This window comes from Scyliorhinus canicula, chromosome 11 (genome assembly GCF_902713615.1).
Source record: "Scyliorhinus canicula chromosome 11, sScyCan1.1, whole genome shotgun sequence".
Lineage (NCBI taxonomy): Eukaryota > Metazoa > Chordata > Chondrichthyes > Carcharhiniformes > Scyliorhinidae > Scyliorhinus > Scyliorhinus canicula.
Window position 1 is genome coordinate 168,186,265 of NC_052156.1, and position 15,784 is coordinate 168,202,048.

Below are 15,784 nucleotides of genomic sequence, written 5' to 3' on the forward strand. Positions count from 1 at the left end.
TACAAATGCAGCACTCCCTCAGTACTGACCCTCTGACAGTGCAGCACTCCCTCAGTACTGACCCTCTGACAGTGCAGCACGCCCTCAGTACTGACTCTCTGACAGTGAGGCACTCCCTCAGTACTGACCCTCTGACAGTGCAGCACGCCCTCAGTACTGACTCCCTGACAGTACAGCACTCCCTCAGTACTGACCCTTTGACAGCGCAGCACTCCCTCAGTACTGACCCTCTCACATTGCGGCACTCCCTCAGTACTGACCCTCTGACAGTGCGGCAGTCTCTCAGTACTGACCCTCTGACAGTGCAGCACTCCCTCAGTACTGACCCTCTGACAGTGCAGCACTCCCTCAGTACTGAGGGGGGGTGTGGCATTGTTAATCAAGGGAAGTATTACGGCGGTAGAAAGGACGCTTGAGGACTCGTCTACTGAGGTAGTATGGGCCGAGGTTAGGAACAGTAGAGGAGAGGTCACCCTGTTGGGAGTTGTCTATAGACCTCCGAATAGTTCCAGAGATGTAGAGGAAAGGATTGCAAAGATGATTCTCGACAGGAGCGAGAGTAACAGGGTAGTTGTTATGGGGGACTTTAACTTTCCAAATATTGACTGGAAATACTATAGTTCGAGTACTATAGATGGGTCAGTTTTTGTGCAGTGTGTGCAGGAGGGTTTTCTGACACAGTATGTAGACAGGCCAACAAGGGGCGAGGCCACATTGGATTTGGTACTGGGTAATGAACCGGGCCAGGTGTTAGATTTAGATGTAGGTGAGCACTTTGGTGATAGTGATCACAACTCGGTTATGTTTACTTTAGCAATGGGCAGGGATAGGTATATACCGTAAGGCAAGAATTATAGCTGGGGGAAAGGCAATTATGATGCTATTCGGCAAGATTTAGGATGTACAGGATGGGGAAGGAAACTGCAGGGGATGGGTCCAATCGAAATGTGGAGCTTTTCCAAGGAACAGCTACTGCGTGTCCTTGATAAGTATGTACCTGTCAGGCAGGGAGGAAGTTGTCGAGCAAGGGAACCGTGGTTTACTAAGGAAGTTGAAGCACTTGTCAAGAGGAAGAAGAAGGCTTATGTTAGGATGAGACATGAATGCTCAGTTAGGGCACTTGAGAGTTACAAGTTAGCCAGGAAGGACCTAAAGGGAGAGTTAAGAAGAGCGAGGAGAGGACACGAAAAGTCATTGGCGGATAGGATCAAGGAAAACCCTAAGGCTTTCTATAGGTATATCAGGAACAAAAGAATGACTAGAGTAAGATTTGGGCCAATCAAGAATAGTAGTGGAAAGTTGTGTGTGGAATCAGAGGAGATAGGGGAAGCGTTAAATGGATATTTTTCGTCAGTGTTTACACTGGAGAAAGACAATGTTGTCGAGGAGAACACTCAGGTTCAGTCGACCAGGCTAGATGGAATTGAGGTTCAAAAGGGTGTTAGCAATTTTGGAAAATGTCAAAATAGATAAGTCCCCTGGGCCAGATGGGATTTATCCTAGGATTCTCCGAGAAGCCAGGGAGGAGATTGCAGAGCCTTTGTCCTTGATCTTTATGTCGTCTTTGTCGACAGGAATAGTGCCGGAAGACTGGAGGATAGCAAATGTTGTCCCCTTGTTCAAGAAGGGGAGTAGAGACAACCCTGGTAATTATAGACCTGTGAGCCTTACTTCGGTTGTGGGTAAAATGTTGGAAAAGGTTATAAGAGATAGGGTTTATAATCATCTTGAAAAGAACAAGTTGATTAGCGATAGTCAACACGGTTTTGTGAAGGGTAGGTCATGCCTCACAAACCTTATTGAGTTTTTTGAGAAGGTGACCAAACAGGTGGATCAGGGTAAAGCTGTTGATGTGGTGTATATGGATTTCAGTAAGGCGTTTGATAAGGTTCCCCACGGTAGGCTATTGCAGAAAATAAGGAAGTATGGAATTGAAGGTGATTTAGCGGTTTGGATCAGTAATTGGCTAGCTGAAAGAAGACAGAGGGTGGTGGTTGATGGCAAATGTTCATCCTGGAGTTCAGTTACTAGTGGTCTACCGCAAGGATCTGTTCTGGGGCCACTGCTGTTTGTCATTTTTATAAATGACCTGGAAGAGGGTGTAGAAGGATGGGTTAGTAAATTTGCAGATGACACGAAGGTCGGTGGAATTGTGGATAGTGCTGAAGGATGTTATAGGATACAGAGGGACATAGATAAGCTGCAGAGCTGGGCTGAGAGGTGGCAGATGGAGTTTAATGCGGAAAAGTGTGAGGTGGTTCACTTTGGAAGGAGTAACAGGAATGCAGAGTACTGGGCTAATGGCAAGATTCTTGGTAGTGTAGATGAACAGAGAGATCTCGGCATCCAGGTACATAAATCCCTGAACGTTGCCACCCAGGTTAATAGGGCTGTTAAGAAGGCATATGGTGTGCTAGCCTTTATAAGCAGGGGGATTGAGTTTCGGAACCACAAGGTCATGCTGCAGCTGTACATAACTCTTGTGCGGCCGCACCTGGAGTACTGCGTGCAGTTCTGGTCACCACATTATAGGAAGGATGTGGAAGCTTTGGAAAGGGTTCAGAGGAGATTTACTAGGATGTTGCCTGGTATGGAGGGAAGGTCTTATGAGGAAAGGCTCAGGGACTTGAGGTTGTTTTCATTAGAGAGGAGAAGGCTGAGAGGTGACTTAATAGAGACATATAAGATAGTCAGAGGGTTAGATAGGGTGGACAGTGAGAGTCTTTTTCCTCGGATGGTGATGACCAACACGAGGGAACATAGCTTTAAATTGAGGGGTGATAGATATAGGACAGATATCAGAGGCAGTTTCTTTACTCAGAGAGTAGTCGGGGTGTGGAACGCCCTGCCTGCAACAGTAGTAGACTCGCCAACTTTAAGGGCATTTAAGTGGTCACTGGATAGACATATGGATGAAAATGGAATAGTGTAGGTCAGATAGGCTTCAGATGGTTTCACAGGTCGGCGCAATATCATGGGCCGAAGGGCCCGTACTGCGCTGTAGTGTTCTATGTTCTATGTTCTATGACCCTCTAAAAGTGCAGCACTCCCTCAGTACTGACTCCCTGACAGTGCAGCACTCCCTCAGTACTGACCCTCTGTCAGTTCAGCACTCCCTCAGTACTGACCCTCTGACCGTTCAGCACTCCCTCAGTACTGACTCCCTGACAGTGAAGCACTCCCTCAGTACTGACCCTCTGACAGCGCAGCACTCCCTCAGTACTGACCCTCTGACCGTGCAGCACTCCCTCAGTACTGACCCTCTGACCGTGCAGCACTCCCTCAGTACTGACTCCCTGACAGTGCAGCACTCCCTCGGTACTGACCCTCTGACAGCGCAGCACTCCCTCAGTACTGACCCTCTGACAGTGCAGCACTCCCTCAGTACTGACCCTCTGACAGTGCGGCACTCCCTCAGTACTGACCCTCTGACAGTGCAGCACTCCCTCAGTACTGACCCTCTGACAGTGCAGCATTCCCTCAGTACTGACCCTCTGACAGTGCAGCACTCCCTCGGTACTGACCCTCTGACAGCGCAGCGCTCCCTCACCACTGCCCTGGAATATCGACCTCAATTTTCATGGTGAAATGTCTGAAGTTCAATGGGGTGGAAATGGGTTAAACGGCTTTTTCTATGTTCCTTCCTTTCTAAAATGGATCATTTAAGCAGCAAACCTCACTCGTTTCAGAGACTGTGAATGATACTGTTAATAGAAATGATGCCATAGAATTCTCTGTCAAATGTTGTAAAGTGTTCGATAATACTGAGGCATCACTCCGCATCAACCCTATTTGACTAAAGTACTAATCATAATCTGAAGAAATATATGACATAGTTAGTACTGAATGGGAATATTCAACATCGATGGACAACACACTGCTTAAAGCTTATTTGATTTAGCTGAAAATTTTAATTAATATCCAGAACCGAACTGCAGTCAGACTGTCAAGTGACAGTGCTTAGGTGTCACATGCTGCCCCGCAGAATGGTAAGAAGCAAATTTACACCTGTGATTTTCCACATGATGAATTCACAGTAATGGTGCAGTCTGCAGGAAATAACTGGCAGATGCTCCTACTTCCCTGGAGGAAGATTGGAGCTCAAACACCCCCTGTCAACTGGCTAAACAGCAGGTAACCAGCTCCTGTTTATTGCAAGATAATCCTGAGCTGTGTGAAGAAGTCAAAAGTGAAGGCAGGAGGATTAAAAAAACAGGTATGAAAACTATAAAAGATTTGATCTGTAAGAAGTTCCACTTCTACACAGATGATTGATTAGATATTCCTTAACGATGTTATCATGTGAAGTGTGGAATAGGTTTAGAAAGCTGAGTTACCATTGTGGTGAGTTATATTTGAGCAACACCAGTATTTGAAACGAGCAGAAACTTGATGGAAAGTTGTCTCTGAACAGTCCTCACACATTCTGTCTTGGACATTTGGTCTGGGAGCATCTGCCACTCCTGTAACAAATGATAGATGGCATAAGATAACCCATAAAGGATGTTTTAAAAACCATTATATCTTATCCCTCCACCAAAAATGATTTGAAAGATGAAACCGTGAATGTTTGTTTAAGAAATGTCTTTCGAACCCTTAGCATGTCCCGAGCCTCCTGGGGGAGGTTCTGTGTATATATTCTCTGAGCTTCAAAACATAAACTATGTATTTTTAACAACATTTAACCCTTCAACTCTCCCCACTCACTTTCAAAATACAGTAACTATATTCTCCCTCTATGAATCAAAAAACTGCACTGCCATAATTGTTTGATTAGGCTCCTGTGAATTGCCTAGGGGTTTATTCGTACATCAACAGCACTGTTTAAATACAAGTTATGATTCTGCTGCGTGTAAAGCTAAGGAAAATTATTTGACCAACCTGCCATTATAAACCACAACATGTGAATAAAAGTATTTTCCTTGAACTGTATGCACAGAGGGAAATATATTTGTAGTGTCCAGGGCTTTGCAGACTTACCAGAATTTAGCAACACAGTCTTGTTTATTTTACTTGGTTGAATGTAACAGTGCTTTTGATAGATGTTATGAATTTAAGTGATTATGTAACTGCTTCTATTTATTTTCAGTACATTACAGATAAACAAAATCCAAACATGCAATAGATTTAGGCTTTTGCATTTGGATGAGTCATCATAAGTGAGAAGGGATAAGCTTTCCTGTGACTAACAGTCGGGGTGGATGAGGAGATGCCTCTAGTGATGAAGGATTGGTCCTAATTCCAAATGTATAAACTCACAGAGGGGAAAATGGACAGTGAAGAATGATAATGAGGAAAGTCAGCTCCTGCCGCTGTGGAGGCAAATCAGCCTCGTCGCAGTTGGAACTGTAAGAAATATTATTGCTTCGGGATGCCGGTACAGTTAGTAATTGAGTAGCAACCAAGTCCAGTGATCCTATTATTATCGGATTCCTTTCATTTCCTTGGAAAGATTTACGAGAAACAATAGGCAGAAAAATAGGGAATGCTAAGTATAAATAATCATAAAAGAGAGCGACCTCTTTCAAAAAAAATGGAGACATGACGCCTGATTTTGTTCTTGGGCGCATTAACAGGAGCATAATCACAACCTGATCGTGGTCCGTGATCCTTGTACCTCATTGACCTTTGATGAACTGGGGCTGATAGCTCACCATTTGGGAGGATGGGAAATCTGGTGGCCTGAATGCCGATATAGAGCAACTCCTGCACACTAGATGCCGTTTCTGGTCCTAAGTCTAAAGAATATCCACTGTTCCTCCCCCCCCCCCCCCACTCTTTCTGATAGTGAGGGGAAGGAATAATCTATTGTTCTGGTGGATTCCCAGCCAAGTGAAGCAAAGTTGCAAAATAAGTTGATGTGTCCAGTTTTACATCCAGGACCACTCCAATGCTCTACTCGATAATGCCTCATTCGGATCCATCTTTCCAGTTGGGCCATTTCTGGTCAAGCAGCCATGACCAGTGTTCAGGGTTTAACATTGAATTGGCATATTGCTGATTGGAGCATTAATAACATCAGGTGGACTAAATACACAATTAAACCCCAATTTGCAAGAAGTAATGAAGTTCCTGCCTCACACCAACAGTGCCTAAATCATAGTGCATTAAAAATCTGTTTGAGTGGAAGGTCAGTGGTAAATTTATTTTCCAAATGTTTGCCTCCAAGCTTTAATTCTTTTCAATAAAAAAAAAGCAGAATGACGGAAAGTCAATAACTGCCTCCTGTAAATTTTCAATTTCATCCATAAAATGTCAGAATGCCACCTCCAACTCTTAATATAAAGCCATCCTTCTGGGAAATGGCTCTCTTTTCCTTTCCTAGACTAAGGGACAAGTGTGTTCCTGTGAAGAGGACCAGTCATTTGTGGAGACTGCTGGGGACTTTCCAACAGTGCTGGTATTTATTTGGCAACTGGGTAGACTGGCGTCCACTATGCTGAGGCTCCTTAACAAGTGAGTTATTCAGATAAGAACATTTGTATTTTTAGAAATTCAGAATTCAAACAAGGAGACCAAACCACTGGACCACACAATGGCATCTGAGTAAAAGCCTTTCAAAATTCACAATGATTTAAAACTGGGGACGCGTGAATGTAGTTTGCAGCATCCACACTTCAAGAGACAGATCTGTCTTCAACTTACTTAAATATTGTTTGAATAAATTTCATGTGAAATGTGAAGAATGGATTTTGGAGTTCTGCATTCAATATGATCGTTCAGTGGTATCTGTATCCAGGGATGTCAGAACTGCAGGCTGTCCTCCACCAAACCATCTTCAGTTGCTTCACGAGTGACCTCCCCGCCATTATAAGGTCAGATATGGGGACGTTTGCTGATGACAGCACAACGTTCAGCACCATTCGCGACTCCTCAGATAATGAAGCCGTCCATGTCCCACTGCAGCAAGACCTGGACAATATCCAGGCTTGGGCTGAAGTGCAAAGTAACACTTGACCACATATAAAGGCCAGGCAATGACCATCTCCGACAAGATGAAATCTAAACATCGCCCTGGACATTCAATGGCATTACTATCACTGAATCCCTTAATATCGTCATTCCGGGGGTTACCATTGACCAGAAACTCAACTGGACTAGCCATATTAATAATAAAAATCGCTTATTGTCACAAGTAGGCTTCAATGAAGTTACTGTCGTCGCCACATTCTGGCGCCTGTTCGGGGAGGCCGGTATGGGAATTAAACCCATACTGCTGGCCTTGTTCTGCATTACAAGCCAGCTGTTTATCCCCCTGTGCTAAACCAGCCCCACAGTATTAATACTGTGGCTACAAGAGCAGGCCAGTGGCTAGGAATCCTGCGGTGAGTAACACATCTCCTGACTCCTCAAAGCCTGTCCACCATCTACAAGGCACAAGTCAGGAGTGTGATGGAATAGATCATCGAATTTACAGTGCAGAAGGAGGCCATTCGGCCCATCGAATCTGCACCAGCTCTTTTGAAAGAGCACCCTACCCAAACCCACATCTCCACCCTATCCCCATAATCCAGTAACCCCACCTAATACTAAGGGCAATTTTGAACACTAAGGGCACTTGATCATGGCCAATCCACCTAACCTGCACATCTTTGGACTGTGGGAGGAAACCAGAGCACCCGGAGGAAACCCACGCACACACGGGGAGAACGTGCAGACTCCGCGCAGACAGTGAAGCAAGCTGGGAATCGAACCTGGGACCCTGGAGCTGTGAAGTAATTGTGCTAACCACCATGCTACCATGCTGCCCAAATACTCTCCACTTGCCTCGATGAGTGCAGCTCCAACAACACTCGAGGCTCAACACCATCCAGGACAAAGCAGCCTGCTTGATTGCTCCCCCTTCCACAAAAGTTCAATCCCTCCACCACTGACACACAGTAGCAGCCGTGTGTACCATCTACAAGCAAGATGTATTGCTGGAACTCCTCATCGTTTCTTGAACAGTTCCTTCCAAACCACCTTCTAGAAGAACAAGGGCAGCAGACACATGGGCACACCATCACCAGCTGAAATGTCCCCTCCCAGTCACTCATCACCCTGACTTGCAAATGTATCGCTATTCCTTCACTGTCTCTGGGTCATAATCCGAGAACTCCCTCCCTAACAGCACTGAGGGTGTACCTACACCACATGTACTGCATCGGTTCACGAGGGCAGCTCATCCCCACCTTCTAACGGGCAATTAGGGATGGGCAATAAATGCCGACCTAACCAGTGACACGCGCATCCCTTGAATTAATAAAAAAAAGTTGTCACAATTCTAAATGTTAAATTTATAAATTTCTATGATGTCCCAATTTACTAAATAGATTTCTAAGATCCATAAACCTGGGATGTGAACAGGATGTATGGCAGGATGTGGAAGCTGGCTGATACACAAACCGTTACAGAACAGCTGAGCTGAACATCACTCAATAGTTCGTTTCTCCGCAACCCACCACATCCAGCTGTGTGACCTTCACCTCGCCCTCAATACAGGTTTAAACAAGATCTAAAAATGGTCATGTCACTGTCTAACTGTGATTGCACTGATTAACTTTGATGCTGCTCAAACCTCTGACTCTCATTTAGGCTGAGGGAGGGGCTCAGTTCCTGTGAGATTTCTCTGTTTCTCCTCCTCACACACCAACATTTCCGAGAATTGGCCTTTTCTAATCAGTCAGGGTCTTAATGGGAGAATTGCAGTGTCCTCCGTCAGTAATGAGACTGATAAAGCGCAGGAACATGGGACTTGGGAGCAGCATTAGATCAATCAGCCCTTCCAAGTGTGCTCCACTTAACCCCACTTTGCTGTCTGACCCCATAACCCTTCACTCCCGTGTCTACACACAGGTTGATTACCCCTCTCTCTGGATCTGTAAAGACTTAATTACCTTCAAATACTCGCATTCAAAGTATTGTCTTGCATCTTTGACTTTGTCTATATGTATGTTTCTGGAACCTACCTCTTCATTCACGCGATGAAGGAGCAGTGCTCCAAATGCTAGTGATTTGAAACAAACCTTTGGACTTTAACCTGGTGTTTCATAGAATTTACAGTGCAGAAGGAGGCCATTCGGCCCATCGAGTCTGCACCGGCTCTTGGAAAGAGCACCCTACCCAAGGTCAACACCTCCACCCTATCCCCATAACCCAGTAACCCCACCCAACACTAAGGACAATTTTGCACACTAAGGACAATTTATCATGGCCAATCCACCTAACCTGCACATCTTTGGACTGTGGGATGAAACTGAAGCACCCGGAGAAAATGCACGCACACACGGGGAGGATGTGCAGACTCCGCACAGACAGTGTCCCAAGCCGGAATCGAACCTGGGATCCTGGAGCTGTGAAGCAATTGTGCTATCCACAATGCTACCGTGCTGCCCACGTGTTGTAAGACTTCTTAATGTGCTCACCCCAGTCCAACGCCGGCATCGTCACATCTGTCTTCAAAGGGAGACTTCCGAAGTAGTTAACTAAGCATCTGGTTCTAATCTCCCACAGATGGGAAACATCACCCTCACCAGCCCTCTTTCCAGTATTCCAGATGTGGACTGGAATTTCCCAGTCATTCGTACAGATGGGATCTCTGGTCCCAACAATGATACACCTCTGCTGGAGGCATCCTGACAGTGGGGGGGGGGGGGGGGCGGCATTCAATAGGAAGCCCCATTGAGAGTGGTGAGATCAGAGATCCCACCACTGGCCAATGTCAGGTTGCCTCCATCGCTGAAGGACATGAAAAATCCCATGTGGGATCACACCATGGCACTCGACAGAGGTAATAACACTGACTTACTTTCTATATTCCATTACCCTTGCAATGGGCCCCAACATTCCATTTGCCTCTCTAATCACTTGCTATACTTCAAACTGACTTTGTGATTCATGTGCCAGGACACCCAGATCCCTCTGTACCACCAAGTTCGGCACTTTCTCTCTATTTCAATAGTTTACTGAATTTCCTTCCTTCCTGTCAAAGTGGACAAGTTCATACTTCCTCACATTATGCTCCATCTGCAATTTGTTTTTTGCCCACTCACTTAACCTGTCAATATCCCTTTGCAGACTCCTTGGCCTGGATTCTTTGGCCATACCCACTGTACGATTGCCACAGGCGGGACGCAGACAATGTAATGGTCCATTGACCTCGGTCGGGAATTTCTGGTCACTGGGTGGGGGGTGCTGCCGGAGAATCCTGCCCATAACCTCCTCTTGACAACTTATTTTCCTACCTACCTTGGTGTGATTGACAAATGACCATCCATTCAGTCCTTCCGTCCAAGTTATTGGTATGGACAACAAATAGTTCAGGCTCAAAGAACTGATCCCAGTGAAACTCCAATAGTTACTCCCCGTCAACCTTTAGAAGATCCATTTTTCTATACTTTCTGCTTCCTGTAGCTAACCAATCCTTTAATTTATGGTGATCTGTTTCCGCCTAGGCCATGGGATTTGTATTTCTCCAGTAAACTTTGATGTGACACCTTTCCAAATACCCTTTGGAAATCCAAGACCACCACATCTACAGGTCCCCCTTTATCCACCTGTTACTTCTTCAAAGAACTCTAATGAATTAGTTGTATATAATTTCCCTGTCTTGGTTCACCCATGACGACACTATAGTTAAGAAAGCCCACCAACAACTCGACTTTCTCAGAAGACTAAGGAAATTTGGCATGTCAGCTACAACTCTCACCAACTTCTACAGATGCACCATAGAAAGCATTCTTTCGGGTTGTATCACAGCTGGGAATGGAGCCTGCTCTACCCAAGACCACAGGAAACTACAAAAGGTCGTGAATGTAGCCCAGTCCATCACGCAAACCAGCCTCCCATCCATTGACTCGATCTATAATTCCCGCTGCCTCAGAAAGGCAGCCAGCATAATTAAGGACCCCACGCACCCCGGACATACTCTCTTTCACCTTCTCGCGTCAGGAAAAAGAAACCAAAGTTTGAGGTCATGTACCAACCGATTCAAGAACAGCTTCTTTCCCTCCTGCCATCATACTTTGGAATGGACCTACCTCGCATTAAGTTGATCTTTTCTCTACACCCTGCCATAACTGTAACATTATATTCTGCAGTCTCTCCTTCCTTCCCTATGTATTGGAAGCACTGTTTGTACAGCATGCAAGCAACAATACTTCTCACTATATACTAATACATGTGACAATAATAAATCAAATCAAATCAACTGTCTTGGAGATATGTCAGTCTTTAGATGTAATTGTTTTCCCAGTACCTTTTCCGAGGTGATGATGATTATTTTTAAGTTCCTTCCTCCCTTTCACCTCCTGATTTTAAGTATCTTTGGGAAGTTTTCTAAGTCTTTCTCAGTGAAGAGAGACAAAATACTGTTCAAAGCTTATGTTATTTCCTTGTTTTCCATTAGCAATTTCCAAAACTCTCCAGAGGACCAACACTAGCTTTAGTTAAAAGCAGAATACTGCGGATGCTGGACTCTGAAACAAAAATGGAAAATGCTGGGCAATCTCAGCAAGTCTGACAGCCTCTGTGGAGAGAGAAGGGAGCTAACGTTTTGAGTCTGGATGACTCTTTGTTGGGAGGGGGGGGCAGAGTGTGGAGCAGTGGAGCATGAGAGAGGGCCAGCAATAGGTGGAGATTGACAAATATGTCATGGACAGGAGACGAAGGAAATGTAAAGCATGGTGATAATGACCAAGATGGGTGCTGATAGTGGCACATTAAGAGATCAGCATGTGTCAATGGCAGAACAGGGGTCAGCAGTGTGTCAAAGGACAACTAGGGTCAAGTGGGGTGGGGGAGTGGACAGGGAGGAGGGAGGGAGGGGGAGGAGGGACATGGTGAGGGGAAAACAGATCAATGGAAGAAATGAAAATTAATTGATAGAAATGAAAATGTGGTAAAGGTGGAGGAGAGATTTCACAGGCTGAAGTCGTTGAACTCAGTGTTAAGTCCGGAAGGCTGTAACGTGCCTAATCAGAAGATGAGGTGCTGTTCCTCCAGTTTGCGCTGGGCTTCACTGGAACATTGCAGCAGGCCAAGGATGGACATGTGGATGTGGGAGCAGGAGCAGGACGGTGAGTTGAAATGGCAGCGATAGGAAGGTCTGGGTCCTGCTCACGGACGGACCGGAGGTGTTCTGCAAAGTGGTCACCCAGCATCAGTTACTCTTTATTCCTATTCAAATACTTGTAGAAACATTTACTTCCTCCCTCCTTATTGTTTTGTTTAGTCATTTTTTGCTGGTTCTTAATATCTGTCCAATCTTCTGACCTACCAATAATCTTTGCAGATCTTTACAATGTTTCTTCTAATTTGATCTTTGCTATTAAATATCTGCCACTGCATCATTACTGTCCTACAATTCAATTTAAATTCCCAGTTCATTTAAGTCAGCTCTGCCTGCATATCCTGCTAATTACTTTTTATTTGGTTTCAAAACATTAGTCTTAGACCCACACTTCTCACCTTCAAAATGAACATGACATTCTATCATGTTACGATTGCTGTCCCCTGGAGACTTCTTTACCATGAGCTTATTGATTAATCCTATCTCATTGCATATTAACAGGTCGAGAATAGTCAGGTCCCTCCAGAAAATACTACTCTTGATTTGCCCAATCTACATGTAGATTATTAGTGTCTTTCCACACACCCAATTACTTCTCCCTGGACACCCTGCTGTATTTCACCTGAGGAAGGAGCAGTGCTCTGAAAGCTCGTGTTTGAAACAAACCTGTTGGACTTTAACCTGGTGTTGTAAGACTTCTTACTGTGATAACCCTGCTGTAGTTACTGTAAGGGGCTTATAAACTATTCCCACAAGCCACCTCTTAGCTTTCCTATTTCTTATCTCTACCCAAACTGATTCTATATCTTACTCTTTTGAGCGTAAGGTTACCTCTCTCAATTGTACTAATGACATCTTTTCCCATCTTCTTGTCTTTTCCCGTAACAGCCTGCCCGAACAGGCGCCGGAATGTGGCGACTAGGGGCTTTTCACAGTAACTTCATTTGAAGCGCAATAAGCGATTTTCATTTCATTTCATTTTTTGCAATATCAATATTCAGGTCTCAGCCTCGATCACCTAGCAGCCTCTGCCATGGCTATCAGGTAATATATATATTTAATTCCCTCTGTGCTAACAATTCACCCATTTTGTTACAAATACTGCACACATTCCGATACAGAAGCCTTTAAATCTTTTTTTTCTGCTATTTTCTCAGGCTTTAACCATTGATTCAAATCTGAAGTATTTCCAGGTCACTCGCAACAACAGCAAAGTTACATCAGCCAACATTATCCATTGCCTCAATCCCCAGCTGCAAACCAAGACTATTGTCTAACACCATTCTGTTCCTTGCCTCGATATTGAAGAGCTGAATCTCTGCATGCTGCGCACAAACAGTTCTATCTGACACACAGATGTTTGGAGTTTCTGAGAACTTTATTGCAAGTCCAGTTTGTTTTGAAGGTGGGAAACGTAAAGTGATCACCGAGATTAGGCTATAAAGTTATTCGGTGAATTCTCTGTTTTCATGTTACTGACACCCTGAAGATTTTTTATTCATCCCAGACCTTCAAATCCTTAAAGGCAATCTCAGGTCCTCTAGCTGAAGATCATTTGGAATAAATCTAACCTTGAGTGGGAAAAGCTATTATTTTAGTAAATAGTCAGAAAGCAAGTGATGATTTTCAAAGCCTCCTCCACAGAATAGTATCAATTTAAAATAATGGCAATTTCCAGAAATACAGAGCCACTTTAGTATATTGTATGGCATACACTGTTTATTATTCTGCATTCAAACTAGAATGACAATCGCTTGTCTATTCATTAGACAGTACAATTGTATATTTTCAATTTTCTGGCATCTCGTATGATGTTGGTCAGGAATTAAACAAATAATTTACAAGTAATCCTGGGACATGAGTAAAACTGAAAAGCTGCAATTTGAATTCTTAACTTCATTGGGGAATTGAATGCCTATCACAGTGTGTCTATATTTAGAAACCATGTTATAGCACATTACATCATAAATCTCTCATAAACGTCTGTGAAGGATTTCATGTGGTTCTTAGGATGTGGTGATACTAAAAATGTCCCAGCGATTGACAACCCTCTGCTATGGGGATCATTGCACTGCAGGGACTCGTGAATGATCTGTGTTAGCTCTATCTCTATCTCTGTGGTCACTTTGCAGTTTGATGCCTCCGACAAACTGAATCTGCATTAAACTTCTCCAAGAATCTGCGAGTCGAAGGTAAGATTGTTTGTTTTGGTTTCGACGTGGCATCATTTGTCTCACATGGAACTACTTGCCCCTCAACATCGAGGTGATGAATAGGCAAGCATTCAGCAGATAGGTTTAGTTGACAGGCTGTGCAGTGTTTTTTATTCTGATCTGATTCATTCCTCTGTCTCTTTAGAATTAGGAGAGACTTCTATAAAACATCACTGGTTGTAGATCCAACAAGGTTTATTGCCATGAATGACACATCCATTCTGTGGCATTTCGATGTGCCTATTGGCTATTGGATATTGCCTATTTCTGCTGCTGGTTTATAGTCATTGCTGTTGTATTGATGTCATTTTGAAGCAGATCGTACTTGGCAATACTGAATGACTGAAGATAATGTTCGACTGGTCGAGATTTGACTCTGTATTCAGAATTCTTTATTCTATTTATACTGTAAAGAAGACTGGTAGAGTTTCAATAAGCAATGTGCATTTTACCAGAAGAATATAGTTGAATTAAATAAATGTATGCATATTCTAAGTGTGCTTAATTTATTAAAAATATGGGGCAGAATTCTCCCATCCCGCCTGCAATCGGGAGCTGAGAATCCGGCGGAATCAAAGAGCTGGGAATTCACTGGGGTAAAATCACTTTTCAATTCTCCCAATGGCGGGTTAATGGAGGGCCTGTCTTCCCATTGGTTGGTGACATGAACGTATTTGCATTCCATGAATGCTCATTAACATAGCTGCCTGCCGGCATCACATCAGGCCTTTCAACCTCGCATAATGCCAGCACAAAGTTATGTTGGTCTGAGACCTGATTGATAGTGAGTGGTGTGCACAATGCGTTCACCAGAGACTTTGAGGTCAGTGCAACAACCTTTCTGCCACAGAGCTGCTCTGCTCCTGATGCGCTGTTCACCTCTCTGTGGGGGCAGATAGGTTCCTGCCCTCCATCTCCATGCCCAGCTGGTCTTCATGGGCAGCACCGTGCTGCAGGGCCCATGGACCCTCCGCTGTCACTGAGCAGGATAAGCACTGCGCCTGGGGTTGGAGAGTACGGGGTCTCCTATCCCCCCCAGTGCCACACACCACTGTCTGTTTGGCAGCTCTGTGCTCTGGGACTCATCCAGCCTCCACAAACAAAGGTCTGGAGATCAATCGGGGGTGAAGCCAATGTGGTGGGGGGGGGGGGGGGGGGGGGGGTTGGCCTGGCGATGACAAGGGGAGGGGGGGGGTTCACATTGGCAAGCAGGGGCCAAGGAGGGGATGAAGAAGACAAACAATGGAAGGCAGAGGGAGACCGAGGACAGGAAAGTTGGACCCTGACGAGGCCTGCATGAAAATCTCACACTCAATACAGTCAACGGGACACCACATTGTGTACAGGAAGGAGTCTCCAGATACGGTGCGTGAGCACGTCGCAGGGGATAGACTCGGTGGGCGGGGGCGGGGAGGAGGGAGTGGGGGGTGAATAGAGGCTCCTTCTTGACGCAGCTAGACTTTTCTGATTTTCCCCTCTGGGTTGCTGACATTCGGCACGGTCTGGTGAAGACTGATGGGCA